Below are 18,364 nucleotides of genomic sequence, written 5' to 3'. Positions count from 1 at the left end.
GTAACTGCTATGATCCTGAAATATGCGATTTAGTGCAAAACTCATATGCACAGTTAATGATAAATGGTAAACCAGATTCCTTGTCTCGCCTCTAAGACTAGCTCAAGTATTGTTTGTGATCATGTTTTCCGGATCTTAGGATATTGTTAAAGTGTAACGATAGTCCTAAAACAACTTTGAGAATATGACGTTGGAAAAGCGATTATATTGAATCGACCAAACCTGTTTGTTATACTTTCAGATGCAATTTCAGTAAAGAAATTTTTATAACACCTGATCCTGGAACTCATTTCACTAGTATTGCAATAAATGCTATTCCATCATTATGTGATTTTAATTACAAGGCCTAAAGCAATGTTTCCTCGGTGAAATGAGTTGAATCTTCTGTAACACTAGATTTTTGGAATTCATTTCACTAGCATTGCGATGAACTTTATCTCATGACTATTTGATTTGATTTTAAGGGCTGAAGCACCATTTTTTTGGTAAAATAATTTGATTTTCTTAAATGCAAGGTGGCATGTCTAATGACATAATTATGTTTTTGACTGCAAAAAATTTAAAAACCGAGGAATAAAAGCTATTGAATGTTTATATCACACACAATGTATGAATCGATATATATTCATTATACTAAACTTTTTTACATATCACTAATGTATTTTTTTTATATTTTCACACTTTAGATAATATTTTTAATTATAGCATGTCGAATGGACATGCATATGCATATATGTTAAGTTACATATTTATTGTTCAATTCTAGTGCTAATCATTGAAAATACATTTTTCTTGACCAAAACAATAACTATGTTTTGTTGTTTATTATATTTTTAAATATTGTATGAGATACTATTTGTTAAGATAAATTAACTAAAAAAATTATGGCATTACTTTTACTCTTATAGAGTCGTGGTAAAGTATTTTAAATCAATAATAATTTGGCAGGCGGTCCATCTTATTAATGATTCAGACGAGTGATCATGGAATTTATAATTAGAAAAACCTATATTATGCTAAAGGAAAGTAGATATGAAAAATCTTCTCTCCAAAAATAATCAAGAATTTCCCTATCTTTTGTACCATAAGCATTCATTTGATAAACATACATCCATTAGTAAGTTGGTATTTATATGTAGTTTCTTAAATATCCACAAAACTAGATAAAGTGCTTTAGAGTATATGAATAAAAGAAATAATATGCTAGATGATTCTAAAGTGTAAGGGCATCTCCAACGCCGACCCTCAAGCCTTCCACAATCGTCCTGACCACGCTATCCAGACCGCAGATGCCATCAAACGTAGGCATGTATCGGTCCGTCGAGTGGTTCGGACACGTTTTCTCCCACAAACGAGAGGAAAACATGGGGGGGGGGTTGCAGGAGTCCGGACCAATCCCACGCCCGCTTGTGACTGCCCTGGCCTACCAAAAACCCCGCTCCGGCATCCCGCATTAACGCGTGGCCTTACCGGAATCGGCTATTTAAAGGCAGCCACACCCGGCTATCTCTACTGCACAACACATCCGCTCCACATCCTCCTCCTTTCCTCCATATCCGCCATGACCGCTAGCGGGAAAGCACCGTGAGATAGTCTGTGGCCGGAGATGAAACATGTGATGGATGCCCCTTGCCGCCTGATGTCTACTACACAACTTCTTCTTGTAGACTCGTGTTGGGCATCCAAGCGCAGAGTTTTGTACGACAGTAGCAAATTTCCCTCAAGTGGATGACCTAAGGTTTATCAATCCGTGGGAGGCGTACAATGAAGATGGTCTCTCTTAAACAACCCTGCAACCAAATAATAAAAAGTCTCTTGTGTCCCCCAACACACCAAATACAATGGTAAATTGTATAAGTGCACTAGTTCGGCGAAGTGATGGTGATACAAGTGTAGTAATGATAGTAGATATTAATTTTTGTAATAGGAACAATAAAAAACAGCAAGGTAGCAATTGATAAAAACGGAGCACAAACGGTACCGCAATGCTTGAAAATGAGGACTAGGGTACGTACTTTCGCTAGTGCAATCTCTCAACAATGCTAATCTAATTGGATCATATAACCATCCCTCAACGCGCGATGAAGAATCACTCCAAAGTTCTTATCCAGTGGAGAACATAAGAAGAAATTGTTTGTAGGGTACGAAACCACCTTAAAGTTATTCTTTCCGTTCGATCTATTCAAGAGTTTGTACTAAAATAACACAAGGTTATTCTTTCTGTCGATCTATCCAAGAGTTCGTACTAAAATAACACCATATGATACGCATCGACCAACTCTAATGTCACCTAGATACTCCAATGTCACCACAAGTATCCATGAGTTAATTATACGATATGCATCAAACAGTTTCAGATTCATAATACTCGTTCCAACACAAAGAACCTCAAAGAGTGCCCCAAGATTTCTACCGGATAAACAAGGAAGAAAACGTGCATCAACCCCTATGCATAGATTATCCCAATGTCACATCGGGAATCCGCGAGTTGAGTGCCAAAACATATATTAAGCGAATCAATATAATACCCCATTGTCACCACGGATATTCATATGCAAGACATATATCAAGTGCTCTCACATCCATAAAAGTATTCAATCCGATAAAACAAAATCTCAAAGGAAAAACTCAATTCATCACAAGATAGAGAGGGAAAAACACCATATGATCCGACTATATTAACAAAGCCTGATACATCAAGATCGTGACATCTCAAGAACACGAGAGAGAGAGAAAGAGAGAGAGAGAGAGAGAGAGAGAGAGAGAGAGAGATTAACACATAGCTACTGGTACAAACCCTCAGCCCCGAGGGTGGACTACTCCCTCCTCGTCATGGTGGCCGCCGGGATGATGAAGATGGCCACCGGTGATGATTTCCCCCTCCGGCGGAGTGCCGGAATGGGGTCTAGATTGGTTTTTGACGGCTATAGAGGCTTGCGGCGGCGGAACTTCTCATCTAGGGTTACCGCGAGGGTTTTTTGGAATATTTGGGGATTTATAGGGTGAAGAGGCGGTACGGGGCGCGCCCTGGTGGGTTGTGCCCCCTCGGGGCACCCCTCAGGTGCTTCTCTGGCCCACTGGATGTCTTCTGGTCCACAAAAAATCCACAAAAAGTTTCGCGGTGTTTGGACTCCGTTTGATATTGATTTCCTGCGATGTAAAAAACAAGCAAAAAATAGCAACTGGCACTGGGCACTGAGTCAATAGGTTAGTCCCAAAAAATGATATAAAGTTGCTATAAAATGATTGTAAAATATCCAAGAATGATAATATAACAACATGGAACAAGCAAAAATTATAGATATGTTGGAGACATATCACCGCCGCCTGGCAGAGCCTCCATGCCAGCCGGATCGAGGCCAGCTTGCCGGCTAGCTCGCGCGAGGTCTCGGACGACACCACGAGGACGACACCACGGTGAAGACGGTCTCCGATGACTCCACCTCGGCTCCCGCGCTTCCTGTGCATGCCGGCCTCACCATGGAGCAGGCACAGGCACACTTCAACGCCGCCGTGGTGGAGGTGCAGCTTGCGCCAGCGCCTTTGTCGGTGTTCCAACAAGCACAGGAGGAACAACGGTACAACCTGTTCCTCCTGGAGCAGCACCGGCTGGCGGAGGGTCAGATCTAAGGCGAGCGTGCGAGCAAGGAGGCCGTGGCGTTCAGCGCGGAGCAGCGTCCATCTACGATGCCGTCCGCGCTCAAGCCGCCGCCCGCCAGGAAGCGGCATCTGTGGAGGCGCAGCTGCATACGATCACGGAGGAGAACATCGCCAGCTGCGCCTCCTACGCGCCGCCGGCGAACCATCAGCCTGCCCAGTGGGACGACGACAACGCCGATGCCACCATTTCCCTCGTGGACCTCACGTCCACCGGTCACGGGCAAGGGGTGGACTCCTCCGAGGATGAATAGACCACGGGAGGCGGTGGATCCTCGTGTCCCATGTGGGTCCGTCCGTCTCCCATGTTCTACTCTTCCTCGCTGGAGACCGCGCCTTTACTTCATCGACCTTATCGCCCGTGCTCATGGAGATGTGATACGTCTCCACCGTATCTATAATTTTTTATTATTCCATGCTATTATATTATCCATCTAGGATGTTTTATATGCATTTATATGCTATTTTATATGATCTTTGGGACTAACCTATTAACCTAGAGCCCAGTGCCAGTTTCTGTTTTTTCCTTGTTTTTGAATTTTACAGAAAAGGAATACCAAACGGAGTCCAATTGGCGTGCCAATTTTTGATGATTTTTATGGACCAAAAGAAGCCCCCGGAGTAAAAGAGTTGGGCCAGAAGAGTTCCGAGCCGTCCACGAGGGTGGAGGGCGCGCCCTACCCCGCTGGGCGCGCCCCCTATCTCGTGGACGACTCGGAGACCCCCCTGACGTGAGATCGACACCAAAAATTCCTATAAATACAGAAACCTCCAGAAAATAACCTAGATCGGGAGTTCCGCTGCCACAAGCCTCTGTAGCCACCAAAAACCAATCGGGACCCTGTTCCGGCACCCTGCCGGAGGGGAGGATCCATCACCGGTGGCCATCTTCATCACCCCGGCGCTCTCCATGACGAGGAGGGAGTAGTTCACCCTCGGGGCTGAGGGTATGTACCAGTAGCTATGTGTTTGATCTTTCTCTCTCGTGTTCTTGATTCGGCACGATCTCGATGTATCGCGAGCATTGCTATTATAGTTAGATCTTATGATGTTTCTCCCCCTCTACTCTCTTGTAATGGATTGGGTTTTCCCTTTGAAGTTATCTTATCGGATTGAGTCTTTAAGGATTTGAGAACACTTGATCTATGTCTTGCATGTGCTTATCTGTGGTGACAATGGGATATTCATGTGATTTACTTGATGTATGTTTTGGTGATCAACTTGCGGGTTCAGTGACCTTGTGAACTTATTTATGTCTACTACACAACCTTCTTCTTGTAGACGTTGTTGGGCCTGCAAGTGCAGAGGTTTGTAGGATAGTAGCAAATTTCCCTCAAGTGCATGACCTAAGGTTTATCAATCCGTGGGAGGCGTAGGTTGAAGATGGTCTCTCTCAAACAACCCTGCAACCAAATAACAAAGAGTCTCTTGTGTCCCCAACACACCCAATACAATGGTAAATTGTATAGGTGCACTAGTTCGGTGAAGAGATGGTGATACAAGTGCAATATGGATAGTAGATATAGGTTTTTGTAATCTAAAATTATAAAAACAGCAAGGTAACTAATGATAAAAGTGAGCACAAACGGTATTGCAATGCTAGGAAACAAGGCCTAGGGTTCGTACTTTCACTAGTGCAAGTTCTCTCAACAATAATAACATAATTGGATCATATAACTATCCCTCAACATGCAACAAAGAGTCACACCAAAGTCACTAATAGCGGAGAACACACGAAGAGATTATGGTAGGGTACGAAACCACCTCAAAGTTATTCTTTCCGATCAATCCATTGGGCTATTCCTATAAGTGTCACAAATAGCCCTAGAGTTCGTAGTAATATAACACCTTAAGACACACATCAACCAAAACCCTAATGTCACCTAGATACTCCAATGTCACCTCAAGTATCCGTGGGTATGATTATACGATATGCATCACACAATCTCAGATTCATCTATTCAACCAACACATAGAACCTTAAAGAGTGCCCCAAAGTTTCTACCGGAGAGTCAAGACAAAAACGTGTGCCAACCCCTATGCATAGGTTCATGGGCGGAACCCGCAATTTGATCAACAAAACATACATCAAGTGAATCAATAGAATAACCCATTGTCACCACGGTTATCCCACGCAAGACATACATCAAGTGTTCTCAAATCATTAAAGACTCACTCCGATAAGATAACTTCAAAGGGAAAACTCAATCCATTACAAGAGAGTAGAGGGGGAGAAACATCATAAGATCCTACTATAATAGCAAAGCTCGCGATACATCAAGATCGTATCACCTCAAGAACACGAGAGAGAGAGAGAGATCAAACACATAGCTACTTGTACATACCCTCAGCCCCGAGGGTGAACTACTCCCTCCTCGTCATGGAGAGCGCCGGGATGATGAAGATGGCCACCGGTGAGGGTTCCCCCCTCCGGTAGGGTGCCGGAACAGGTTCCCGATTGGTTTTTGGTGGCTACAGAGGCTTGCGGCGGCGGAACTCCCGATCTATTGTGTTCCCCGAAGGTTTTAGGGTATATGGGTATATATAGGAGGAAGAAATACGTCAGAGGAGCCACGAGGGGCCCACGATGGTGGAGGGCACGCCCAGGGGGGTGGGTGCGCCCCCTGCCTCGTGCCTTCCTCGTTGATTCCCTGACGTGCACTCCAAGTCCCCTGGATTGCTTCCGTTCCAAAAATAACTTTCCCGAAGGTTTCATTCCGTTTGGACTCCGTTTGATATTCCTTTTTTGCGAAACACTGAAACAAGGGAAAAACAAAAACTGGCACTGGGCTCTGGGTTAATAGGTTAGTCCCAAAAATAATATAAAAGTGCATAATAAAGCCCATAAAACATCCAAGATGGATAATATAATAGCATGGAACAATCAAAAATTATAGATACGTTGGAGACGTATCAGCATCCCCAAGCTTAATTCCTTATCGTCCTCGAGTAGGTAAATGATAAAAACAGAATTTTTGATGTGGAATGCTACTTGGCATAATTTCAATGTAATTCTTCTTAATTGTGATATGAATATTCAGATCCGAAAGATTCAAGATAAAAGTTCATATTGACATAAAAATAATAATATTTCAAGCATACTAACTAAGAAATTATGTCCTCTCAAAATAACATGGCCAAAGAAAGTTCATCCCTACAAAATCATATAGTTTGGTCATGCTCCATTTTCGTCACACAAGAATGCTCTCATCATGCACAACCCCGATGACAAGCCAAGCAATTCTTTCATACTTTAGTAATCTCAAACTTTTTCAACCTTCAGGCAATACATGAGCGTGAGCCATGGATATAGCACTATGGGTGGAACAGAATATAATGATGGGGGCTATGTGGAGAAGACAAAAAGGGAGAAAGTCTCACATCAACGAGGCTAATCAATGAGCTATGGAGATGCTCATCGATTGATGTTAATGCAAGGAGTAGGGATTGCCATGCAACGGATGCACTAGAGCTATAAATATATGAAAGCTCAACAAAAGAAACTAAGTGGGTGTGCATCCAACTTGCTTGCTCATGAAGACCTAGGGCACTTGAGGAGGCCCATTGTTGGAATATACAAGCCAAGTTCTATAATGAAAAATTCCCACTAGTATATGAAAGTGACAAAACAAGAGACTCTCTATCATGAAGATTATGGTGCTACTTTGAAGCACAAGTGTGGTAAAAGGATAGTAACATTGTCCCTTCTCTCTTTTTCTCTCATTTTTTGGGCCTTCTCTTTTTTTATGGCCTTTCTCTCTTTTTTTATTCCTCACTTGGGACAATCTCTAGAAAATGATGATCATCACACTTCTATTTATTTACAACTCAATGATTACAACTTGATACTAGAACAAAGTATGACTCTATATGAATGCCTCCGGCGGTGTACCGGGATATGCAATGAACCAAGGGTGACATGTATGAAAGAATTATGAATGGTGGCTTTGCCACAAATACTATGTCAACTACATGATCATGCAAAGCAATATGACAATGATGAACGTGTCATGATAAACGGAACGGTGGAAAGTTGCATGGCAATATATCTCGGAATGGCTATGGAAATGCCATAATAGGTAGGTATGGTGGCTATTTTGAGGAAGATATAAGGAGGTTTATGTGTGAAAGAGCGTATCATATCACGGGGTTTGGATGCACCGGCGAAGTTTGCACCAACTCTCAATGTGAGAAAGGGCAATGCACGGTACCGAAGAGGCTAGCAATGATGGAAAGGTGAAAGTGCGTATAATCCATGGACTCAACATTAGTCATAAAGAACTCACATACTTATTGCAAAAATCTACAAGTCATCAAAAACCAAGCACTACGCGCATGCTCCTAGGGGGATAGATTGGTAGGAAAAGACCATCGCTCGTCCCCGACCGCCACTCATAAGGAGGACAATCAAAGAACACCTCATGTTTCAAATTTGTTACATAACGTTTACCATACGTCCATGCTACGGGACTTGCAGACTTCAACACAAGTATTTCTCAAATTCACAACTACTCAACTAGCACAACTTTAATATCACTACCTCCATATCTCAATACAATCATCAAGCATCAAACTTCTCTTAGTATTCAATACACTCATAAGAAAGTTTTTACTAGTCTTGAATACCTAGCATATTAGGATTAAGCAAATTACCATGCTGTTTAAGACTCTCAAAATAATATAAGTGAAGCATGAGAGTTCATCTATTTCTTCAAAATAAAACCACCATTGTGCTCTAAAAGATATAAGTGAAGCACTAGAGCAAACGACAGACTACCCCGAAAGATATAAGTTAAGATCAATGAGTAGTTGAATAATTATGCAATTATGTGAAGACTCTCTAACATTTTAGGATTTAAGATCTTGGTATTTTATTCAAACAGCAAGCAAAGCTAAAGAAAATAAAATGACGCTCCAACAAAACACATATCATGTGGTGAATAAAAATATAGCCCCAAGTAAAGTTACCGATGAACGAAGACTAAAGAGGGGATGCCTTCCGGGGCATCCCCAAGCTTAGGCTCTTGGTTGTCCTTGAATATTACCTTGGGGTGCCTTGGGCATCCCCAAGATTAGGCTCTTGCCACTCCTTATTCCATAGTCCATCGAATCTTTACCCAAAACTTGAAAACTTCACAACACAAAACTCAACAGAAAACTCGTGAGCTCCGTTAGCGAAAGAAAACAGAACACCACTTCAAGGTACTGTAATGAACTCATTCTTTATTTATATTGGTGTTAAACCTACTGTATTCCAACTTCTCTATGGTTTATAAACTATTTTACTAGCCATAGATTCATCAAAATAAGCAAACAACACACGAAAAACAGAATCTGTCAAAAACAGAACAGTCTGTAGTAATATGTAACTAACGCAAACTTCTGGAACTCAACAAATCTGAAATAAATTGCTGGACGTGAGGAATTTGTCTAGTGATCAGGTGCAAAAAGAATCAACTAAATAGCACTCTCCAGTAAAAAGTTGTAGCTAATATCGTGAGTGCTAAAGTTTCTGTTTTTTACAGCAAGATCATATAAACTTCACCCAAGTCTTCCCAAAGGTTCTACTTGGCACAAACACTAATTAAAACATAAAACCACATCTAACCAGAGGCTAGATGACTTATTTATTACTAAAAATAACCAAAAAGCAAGAAACTAAAATAAAATTGGGTTGCCTCCCAACAAGCGCTAACGTTTAACGCCCCGAGCTAAGCATGATGATTTCAATGATGCTCACATAAAAGATAAGAATTGAAACATAAATAGAGCATCATGAAGAATATGACTAGCACATTTAAGTCTAACCCACTTCCTATGCATAGGGATTTTGTGAGCAAACAACTTATGGGAACAATAATCAACTAGCATAGGAAGGCAAAACAAGCATAACTTAACACATAGAGAGGAAACTTGATATTATTGCAATATGTAGAAGTATATGATCCTCTCTCATAATAATTTTCAGTAGCATCATGAATGAATTCAACCATATAACCAGCACATAAAGCATTATTTTCATGATCTACAAGCATAGAAATTTTATTACTCTCCACATAAGCAAATTTCTTCTCATGAATAGTGGTGGGAGCAAACTCATCAAAATAACTATCATGTGAAGCATAATCCAATTGAAAATTAAAATCATGATGATAATTTTCATGGTTATCTTTATTCTTTATAGCATACGTGTCATCACAATAATCATCATAAATAGGAGGCATGCTTTCATCATAATAAATTTGCTCATCAAAACTTGGGGGACTAAACATATCATCTTCATCAAACATAGCATCCCCAAGCTTGTGGCTTTGCATATCATTAGCATCATGGATATTCAAGGAATTCATACTAACAACATTGCAATCATGCTCATCATACAAAGATTTAGTGCCAAACATTCTAATGCATTCTTCTTCTAGCATTTGAGCACAATTTTCCTTCCCAGCATTTTCACGAAAGATATTAAAAAGATGAAGCACAAGAGGCACCCTTAATTCCATTTTTTTGTAGTTTTCTTTTATAAACTAAACTAGTGATAAAACAAGAAACTAAAAGATTCGATTGCAAGATCTAAAGATATACCTTCAAGCACTCACCTCCCCGTCAACGGCGCCAGAAAAGAGCTTGATGTCTACTACAGAACCTTCTTCTTGTAGACGTTGTTGGGCCTCCAAGTGCAGAGGTTTGTAGGACAGTAGAAAATTTCCCTCAAGTGGATGATCTAAGCTTTATCAATCCGTGGGAGGCGTAGGTTGAAGATGGTCTCTCTCAAACAACCCTGCAACCAAATAACAAAGAGTCTCTTGTGTCCCCAACACACCCAATACAATGGTAAATTGTATAGGTGCACTAGTTCGGCGAAGAGATGGTGATACAAGTGCAATATGGATAGTAGATATAGGTTTTTGTAATCTAAAATTATAAAAACAGCAAGGTAACTAATGATAAAAGTGAGCACAAACGGTATTGCAATGCTAGGAAACAAGGCCTAGGGTTCATACTTTCACTAGTGCAAATTCTCTCAACAATAATAACAAAATTGGATCATATAACTATCCCTCAACATGCAACAAAGAGTCACTCCAAAGTCACTAATAGCGGAGAACAAACGAAGAGATTATGGTAGGGTACGAAACCACCTCAAAGTTATTCTTTCCGATCAATCCATTGGGCTATTCCTATAAGTGTCACAAATAGCCCTAGAGTTCGTAGTAAAATAACACCTTAAGACACACATCAACCAAAACCCTAATGTCACCTAGATACTCCAATGTCACCTCAAGTATTCGTGGGTATGATTATACGATATGCATCACACAATCTCAGATTCATCTATTCAACCAACACATAGAACCTCAAAGAGTGCCCCAAAGTTTCTACCGGAGAGTCAAGACGAAAACGTGTGCCAACCCCTATGCATAGGTTCATGGGCGGAACCCGCAAGTTGATCACCAAAACATACATCAAGTGAATCAATAGAATAACCCATTGTCACCACGATTATCCCACGCAAGACATACATCAAGTGTTCTCAAATCATTAAAGACTCAATCCAATAAGATAACTTCAAAGGGAAAACTCAATCCATTACAAGAGAGTAGAGGGGGAGAAACATCATAAGATCCTACTATAATAGCAAATCTCGCGATACGTCAAGATCGTATCACCTCAAGAACACGAGAGAGAGATCAAACACATAGCTACTGGTACATACCCTCAGCCCCGAGGGTGAACTACTCCCTCCTCGTCATGGAGAGCACCGGGATGATGAAGATGGCCACCGGTGAGGGTTCCCCCCTCCGGCAGGGTGCCGAAACAGGGTCCCGATTGGTTTTTGGTGGCTACAGAGGCTTGCGGCGGCGGAACTCCCGATCTATTGTGTTCCCCGAAGGTTTTAGGGTATATGGGTATATATAGGAGGAAGAAATACGTCAGGGGAGCCACGAGGGACCCACGAGGGTGGAGGGCGCGCCCACGGGGTGGGCGCGCCCCCCTTCCTCGTGCCTTCCTCGTTGATTCCCTGACGTGCACTCCAAGTCCCCTGGATTGCTTCCGTTCCAAAAATAACTTTCCCGAAGGTTTCATTCCGTTTGGACTCTGTTTGATATTCCTTTTCTGCGAAACACTGAAACAAGGGAAAAACAGAAACTGGCAATGGGCTCTGGGTTAATAAGTTAGTCCCAAAAGTAATATAAAAGTGCATAATAAATCCCATTAAACATCCAAGATGGATAATATAATAGCATGGAACAATAAAAAATTATAGATACGTTGGAGACGTATCACTTATGCATAGGGGTTGGCACAAGTTTTCGTCTTGACTCTCCGGTAGAAACTTTGGGGCACTCTTTGAAGTTCTTTGTGTTAGTTGAATAGATGAATCTGAGATTGTGTGATGCATATTGTATAATCATACCCAAGGATACTTGAGGTGACATTGGAGTATTTAGGTGACATTAGGGTTTTGACTGATTTGTGTCTTAAGGTGTTAAATATTCTAGTACGAACTCTAGGATAGATCGAACGGAAAGAATAGCTTCGTGTTATTTTACTACACACTCTTGAATAGGTCGATCAGAAAGGATAATTTTGAGGTGGTTTCGTACCCTACAATAATCTCTTCGTTTGTTCTCCGCTTTTAGTGACTTTGGAGTGACTCTTTGTTGCATGTTGAGGGATTGTTATATGATCCAATTATGTTATTATTGTTGAGAGAACTTGCACTAGTGAAAGTATGAACCCCAGGCCTTGTTTCGAAGCATTGCAATACCGTTTGTGCTCACTTTTATCATTAGTTACCTTGCTGTTTTTATATTTTCAGATTACAAAAACCTATATCTACCATCCATATTGCACTTGTATCACCATCTCTTCGCCGAACTAGTGCACCTATACAGTTTACCATTGTATTGGGTGTGTTGGGGACACAAGAGATTCTTTGTTATTTGGTTGTAGGGTTTGTTTGAGAGAGACCATCTTCATCCTACGCCTCCCACGGATTGATAAACCTTAGGTCATCCACTTGAGGGAAATTTGCTACTGTCCTACAAACCTCTGCACTTGGAGGCCCAACAACGTCTACAAGAAGAAGGTTGCGTAGTAGACATCAAGCTCTTTTCTGGCGCTGTTGCTGGGGAGGCTAGGTAAGCGGCACTAACACCCCGTCAACTAAGCTCTTTGCTGGCGCCGTTGCCGGGGAGGTTAGTGCTTGAAGGTATATCTTTAGATCTTGCAATTGAATCTTTTGGTTTCTTGTTTTATCACTAGTTTAGCTTATAAAATAAAACTACAAAAAAATGGAATTGAGGGTGCCTCATATGCTTCATCTTTTTAATATCTTTCATGAAAGTAAGGATTCTGATAATTGTGCCAAAGTGTTAGAAGAAGAATGCATTAAAATGTTTGGCACTAAATCTTTGAATGATGAGCATGATTGCAATGTTGTTACTATGAATTCCTTGAATATCCATGATGCTAATGATATGCAAAGCCACAAGCTTGGGGATGCTATGTTTGATGAAGATGATATTTTTTGTCCCCCAAGTTTTGATGAGCAAATTTATTTTGATGAAAGCATGCCTTCTATTTATGATGATTATTGTGATGAAATGTATGCTACAAAGATTAATGATAACCATGAAACTTGTCATCATGATTTTAATTTTCAATTGGATTGTGCCTCACATGATAGTTATTTTGTTGAGTTTGCTCCCACTACTATTGATGAGAATAAATTTTCTTATGTGGAGAGTCGTAAAATTTCTATGCTTGTAGATCATGAAAAGAATGCTTTATGTGATAGTTATATTGTTGAATTCATTCATGATGCTACTGAAATTTATTATGAAGGAGGAACATATACTTGTAGGAATTGCAATAATATCAAGTTTTCTCTCTATGTGTTGAAAATCTTGAAGCTCTGCTTGTTTTGCTTTCCTATGCTAGTTGATTCTTGTTTCCATAAATTGTTTGCTCACAAAATCCCTATGCATAGGAAATGGGTTAGACTTAAATGTGCTAGTCATATCCTTCATGATGCTCTCTTTATGTTTCAATCTTATCTTTTATGTGAGCATCATTGAAATCATCATGCCTAGCTAGGGGCGTTAAACGATAGCGCTTGTTGGGAGGCAACCCAATTTTATTTTTGTTCTTTGCTTTTTGCTCCTGTTTAGTAATAAATAATTCATCTAGCCTCTGGTTAGATGTGGTTTTGTGTTATTAGTGTTTGTGCCAAGTAATACCTTTAGGATAGCCTACAGTGATAGTTAATTTGATCTTGCTGAAAAATAGAAACTTTTGCGCGCACGAAAATAATTTTCATAAATCACAGGCACGTGCTTTTCAGTTGATTCTTTTTGCAGAAGATTAACAAACAAATTTCTTAGGACTTCCTAATTTCTCAGGATTTTTGGAGTTACAGAAGTATTCGGGAGTTACAGATTACTACAGACTGTTTTGTTTTTTGACAGATTCTGTTTTCTATGTGTTGTTTGGTTATTTTGATGAATCTATGAGTAGTATCGGAGGGTATGAACCATAGAGAAGTTGGAATACAGTAGATATTACACCAATATGTATTTAGAATGAGTTCACAACAGTACCAAAAGTGGTGATTTATTTTCTTATACTAACGGAGCTTACGAGTTTTCTGTTGAGTTTTGTGTTGTGAAGTTTTCAAGTTTTGGGTAAAGATTCGATGGACTATGGAATAAGGAGTGGCAAGAGCCTAAGCTTGGGGATTCCCAAGGCAACCCAAGGTAATATTCAAGGACAGCCAAGAGCCTAAGCTTGGGGATGCCCCGGATGGCATCCCCTCTTTCGTCTTCGTTCATCAGTAACTTTACTTGGAGCTATATTTTTATTCACCACATGATATGTGTTTTGCTTGGAGCGTCATTTTATTTTCTTTTGTTTTGCTTGATGTTTGAATAATATCCCAAGATCTTAAATTCTTAAATGTTAGAGAGTCTTCACATAGTTACATAATTATTCAACTACTCATTGATCTTCACTTATATCTTTCGGAGTAGTTTGTCGTTTGCTCTAGTGCTTCACTTATATCTTTTAGAGAACGACGGTGGTTTTATTTTGAAGAAAATAATGAACTCTCATGCTTCACTTATATTATTTTGAGAGTCTCTTAGAACAACATGGTAATTTGCTCTGGTTATAAAATTAGTCCTAATATGATGGGCATCCAAGACGGGTATAATAAAAACTTTCACATAGAGTGCATTGAATACTTGATGATTGTTTTGAGATATGAAGATGGTGATATTAGAGTCGTGCTAGTTGAGTAATTGTGAAATTGAGAAATACTTGTGTTGAGATTTGCAAGTCTCGTAGCATGCACGTATGGTAACCGTTGTGTGACAAATTTGAAGCATGAGGTGTTTCTTTGATTGCCTTCCTTATGTGTGGAGGTCGGGATCGCGCGATGGTTAACTCCTACCAACCCTTCCCCTAGGAGCATGCGCGTAGTGCTTGGTTTTGATGACTTGTAGATTTTTGCAATAAGTATGTGAGTTCTTTATGACTAATGTTGTGTCCATGGATTATACGCACTCTCACCCTTCCACCATTGCTAGCCTCTCTTGTGCCGCGCAACTTTCGCCGGTACCATAAACCCATCATTTACCTTCCTCAAAACAGCCACCATACCTACCTATTATGGCATTTCCATAGTCATTCCGAGATATATTGCCATGCAACTTTCCACCGTTCCGTTTCTTATGACACGCTTCATTATTGTCATATTGCTTTGCATGATCATGTAGTTGCATCGTATTTGTGGCAAAGCCACCGTTCATAATTCTTTCATACATGTCACTCTTGATTCATTGCACATCCCGGTACACCGCCGGAGGCATTCACATAGAGTCATATTTTGTTCTAAGTATCGAGTTGTCATTCTTGAGTTGTAAGTAAATAAAAGTGTGATGATTTTCATTATTAGAGCATTGTCCCATGTGAGTAAAGGATGATGGAAACTATGATTCCCCCACAAGTCGGGATGAGACTCCAGACGAAAAAAAGAGAGGCCAAAGAAGCCCAAATAAAAAAAGAGGCCAAAGAAGCCCACCAAAAAATGAGAGAAAAAGAGAGAAGGGACAATGTTACTATCCTTTTTCCACACTTGTGCTTCAAAGTAGCACCATGATCTTCATGATAGAGAGTCTCTTATGTTGTCACTTTCATATACTAGTGGGAATTTTTCATTATAGAACTTGGCTTGTATATTCCAATGATGGGCTTCCTCAAATTGCCCTAGGTCTTCGTGAGCAAGCAAGTTGGATGCACACCCACTTAGTTTCTTTTGTTGAGCTTTCATACACTTATAACTCTAGTGCATCCGTTGCATGGCAATCCCTACTCACTCACATTGATATCTATTGATGGGCATCCCCATAGCCCATTGATACGCCTAGTTGATATGAGACTATCTTCTCCTTTTTGTCTTCTCCACAACCATCATTCTATTCCACCTATATTGCTATGTCCATGGCTCGCGCCCATATATTGCGTGAAAGTTGAAAAAGTTAGAGAATACTAAAGTATGAAACAATTGCTTGGCTGAAACCGGGGTTGTACATTATTGGAGCATTTTATGTGATGAAGATGGAGCATAGCCAAACTATATGATTTTGTAGAGATGAGTTTCTTTGGCTATGTTATTTTGAGAAGACATAATTGCTTGGTTAGTATGTTTGAAGTATTATTATTTTTGTGTCTTGAATCTTTCGAATCTGAAAATTCATGCCACAATAAAGGAAATTACATTGAAAAATATTAGGTAGCATTCCACATCAAAAATTCTGTTTTTATCATTTACCTACTCGAGGACGAGCAGGAATTAAGCTTGGGGATGCTTGATACGTCTCCAACGTATCTATAATTTTTTATTGTTCCATGCTATTATATTATCCATCTAGGATGTTTTATATGCATTTATATGCTATTTTATATGATTTTGGGGACTAACCTATTAACCTAGAGCCCAGTGCCAATTTCTGTTTTTTCCTTGTTTTTGAGTTTTACAGAAAAGGAATACCAAACGGAGTCCAATTGACGTGCCAATTTTTGATAATTTTTTATGGACCAAAAGAAGCCCCCAGAGTAAAAGAGTTGGGCCAGAAGAGTCCCGAGCCGTCCACGAGGGTGGAGGGCACGCCCTACCCCCCTTGGCGCGCCCCCCTATCTCGTTGACGACTCAGAGACCCCCCTGACGTGAGACCGACGCCAAAAATTCCTATAAATACAGAAACCCCCAGAAAATAACCTAGATCGGGAGTTCCCCGCCGCAAGTCTCTGTAGCCACCAAAAAACAATCAGGACCCTGTTCCGGCACTCTGCCGGAGGGGGGGATCCATCACCGGTGGCCATCTTCATCATCCCGGCGCTCTCCATGACGAGGAGGGAGTAGTTCACCCTCGGGGCTGAGGGTATGTACCAGTAGCTATGTGTTTGATCTTTCTCTCTCGTGTTCTTGATTCGGCACGATCTTGATGTATCGCGAGCTTTGCTATTATAGTTGGATCTTATGATGTTTCTCCCCCTCTACTCTCTTGTAATGAATTGAGTTTTCCCTTTGAAGTTATCTTATCGGATTGAGTCTTTAAGGATTTGAGAACACTTGATGTATGTCTTGCATGTGCTTATCTGCGGTGACAATGGGATATTCACGTGATCTACTTGATGTATGTTTTGGTGATCAACTTGCGGGTTCAGTGACCTTGTGAACTTATTCATAGAGGTTGGCACACGTTTTTGTCTTGACTCTCCGGTAGAAACTTTGGGGCACTCTTTGAAGTTCTTTGTGTTAGTTGAATAGATGAATCTGAGATTGTGTGATGCATATCGTATAATCATACCCACGGATACTTGAGGTGACATTGGAGTATCTAGGTGACATTAGGGTTTTGGTTGATTTGTGTCTTAAGGTGTTATTCTAGTACGAACTCTAGGATAGATCGAGCGGAAAGAATAACTTCGTGTTATTTTACTACGGACTCTTTAATAGATCGATCAGAAAGAATAACTTTGAGGTGGTTTCGTACCCTACAATAATCTCTTCGTTTGTTCTCTGCTATTAGTGACTTTGGAGTGACTCTTTGTTGCACGTTGAGGGATTGTTATATGATTCAATTATGTTATTATTGTTGAGAGAACTTGCACTAGTGAAAGTATGAACCCTAGGCCTTGTTTCGAAGCATTGCAATACCGTTTGTGCTCACTTTTATCTTTAGTTACCTTGATGTTTTTATATTTTCATTTTACAAAAACCTATATCTACCATCCATATTGCAGTTGTATCACCATCTCTTCGCCGAACTAGTGCACTTATACAATTTACCATTGTATTGGGTGTGTTGGGGACACAAGAGGCTCTTTGTTATTTGGTTGCAGGGTTGTTTGAGAGAGACCATCTTCATCCTACGCCTCTCACGGATTGATAAACCTTAGGTCATTCACTTGAGGGAAATTTGCTACTGTCCTACAAACCTCTGCACTTGGAGGCCCAACAACGTCTACAAGAAGAAAGTTGCGTTGTAGACATCAAGATGGCAGCCAGAAGACGACACGGCTTGCACGTTGGGCGCCGCCGCAGTAGGATAGGTTTAGGGGCGGGTCTAATTTTTTGTTCTAGATGTTTAAATTGTAATGAAATCCGCCGTGTTTGTATAAAATCGGTCATGTTTGA

This window comes from Aegilops tauschii, chromosome 7 (genome assembly GCF_002575655.3).
Source record: "Aegilops tauschii subsp. strangulata cultivar AL8/78 chromosome 7, Aet v6.0, whole genome shotgun sequence".
Taxonomy (NCBI): Eukaryota; Viridiplantae; Streptophyta; class Magnoliopsida; order Poales; family Poaceae; genus Aegilops; species Aegilops tauschii.
The sequence above is the reverse complement of the archived record's forward strand: the minus strand, read 5'-3'. Positions refer to the sequence as shown.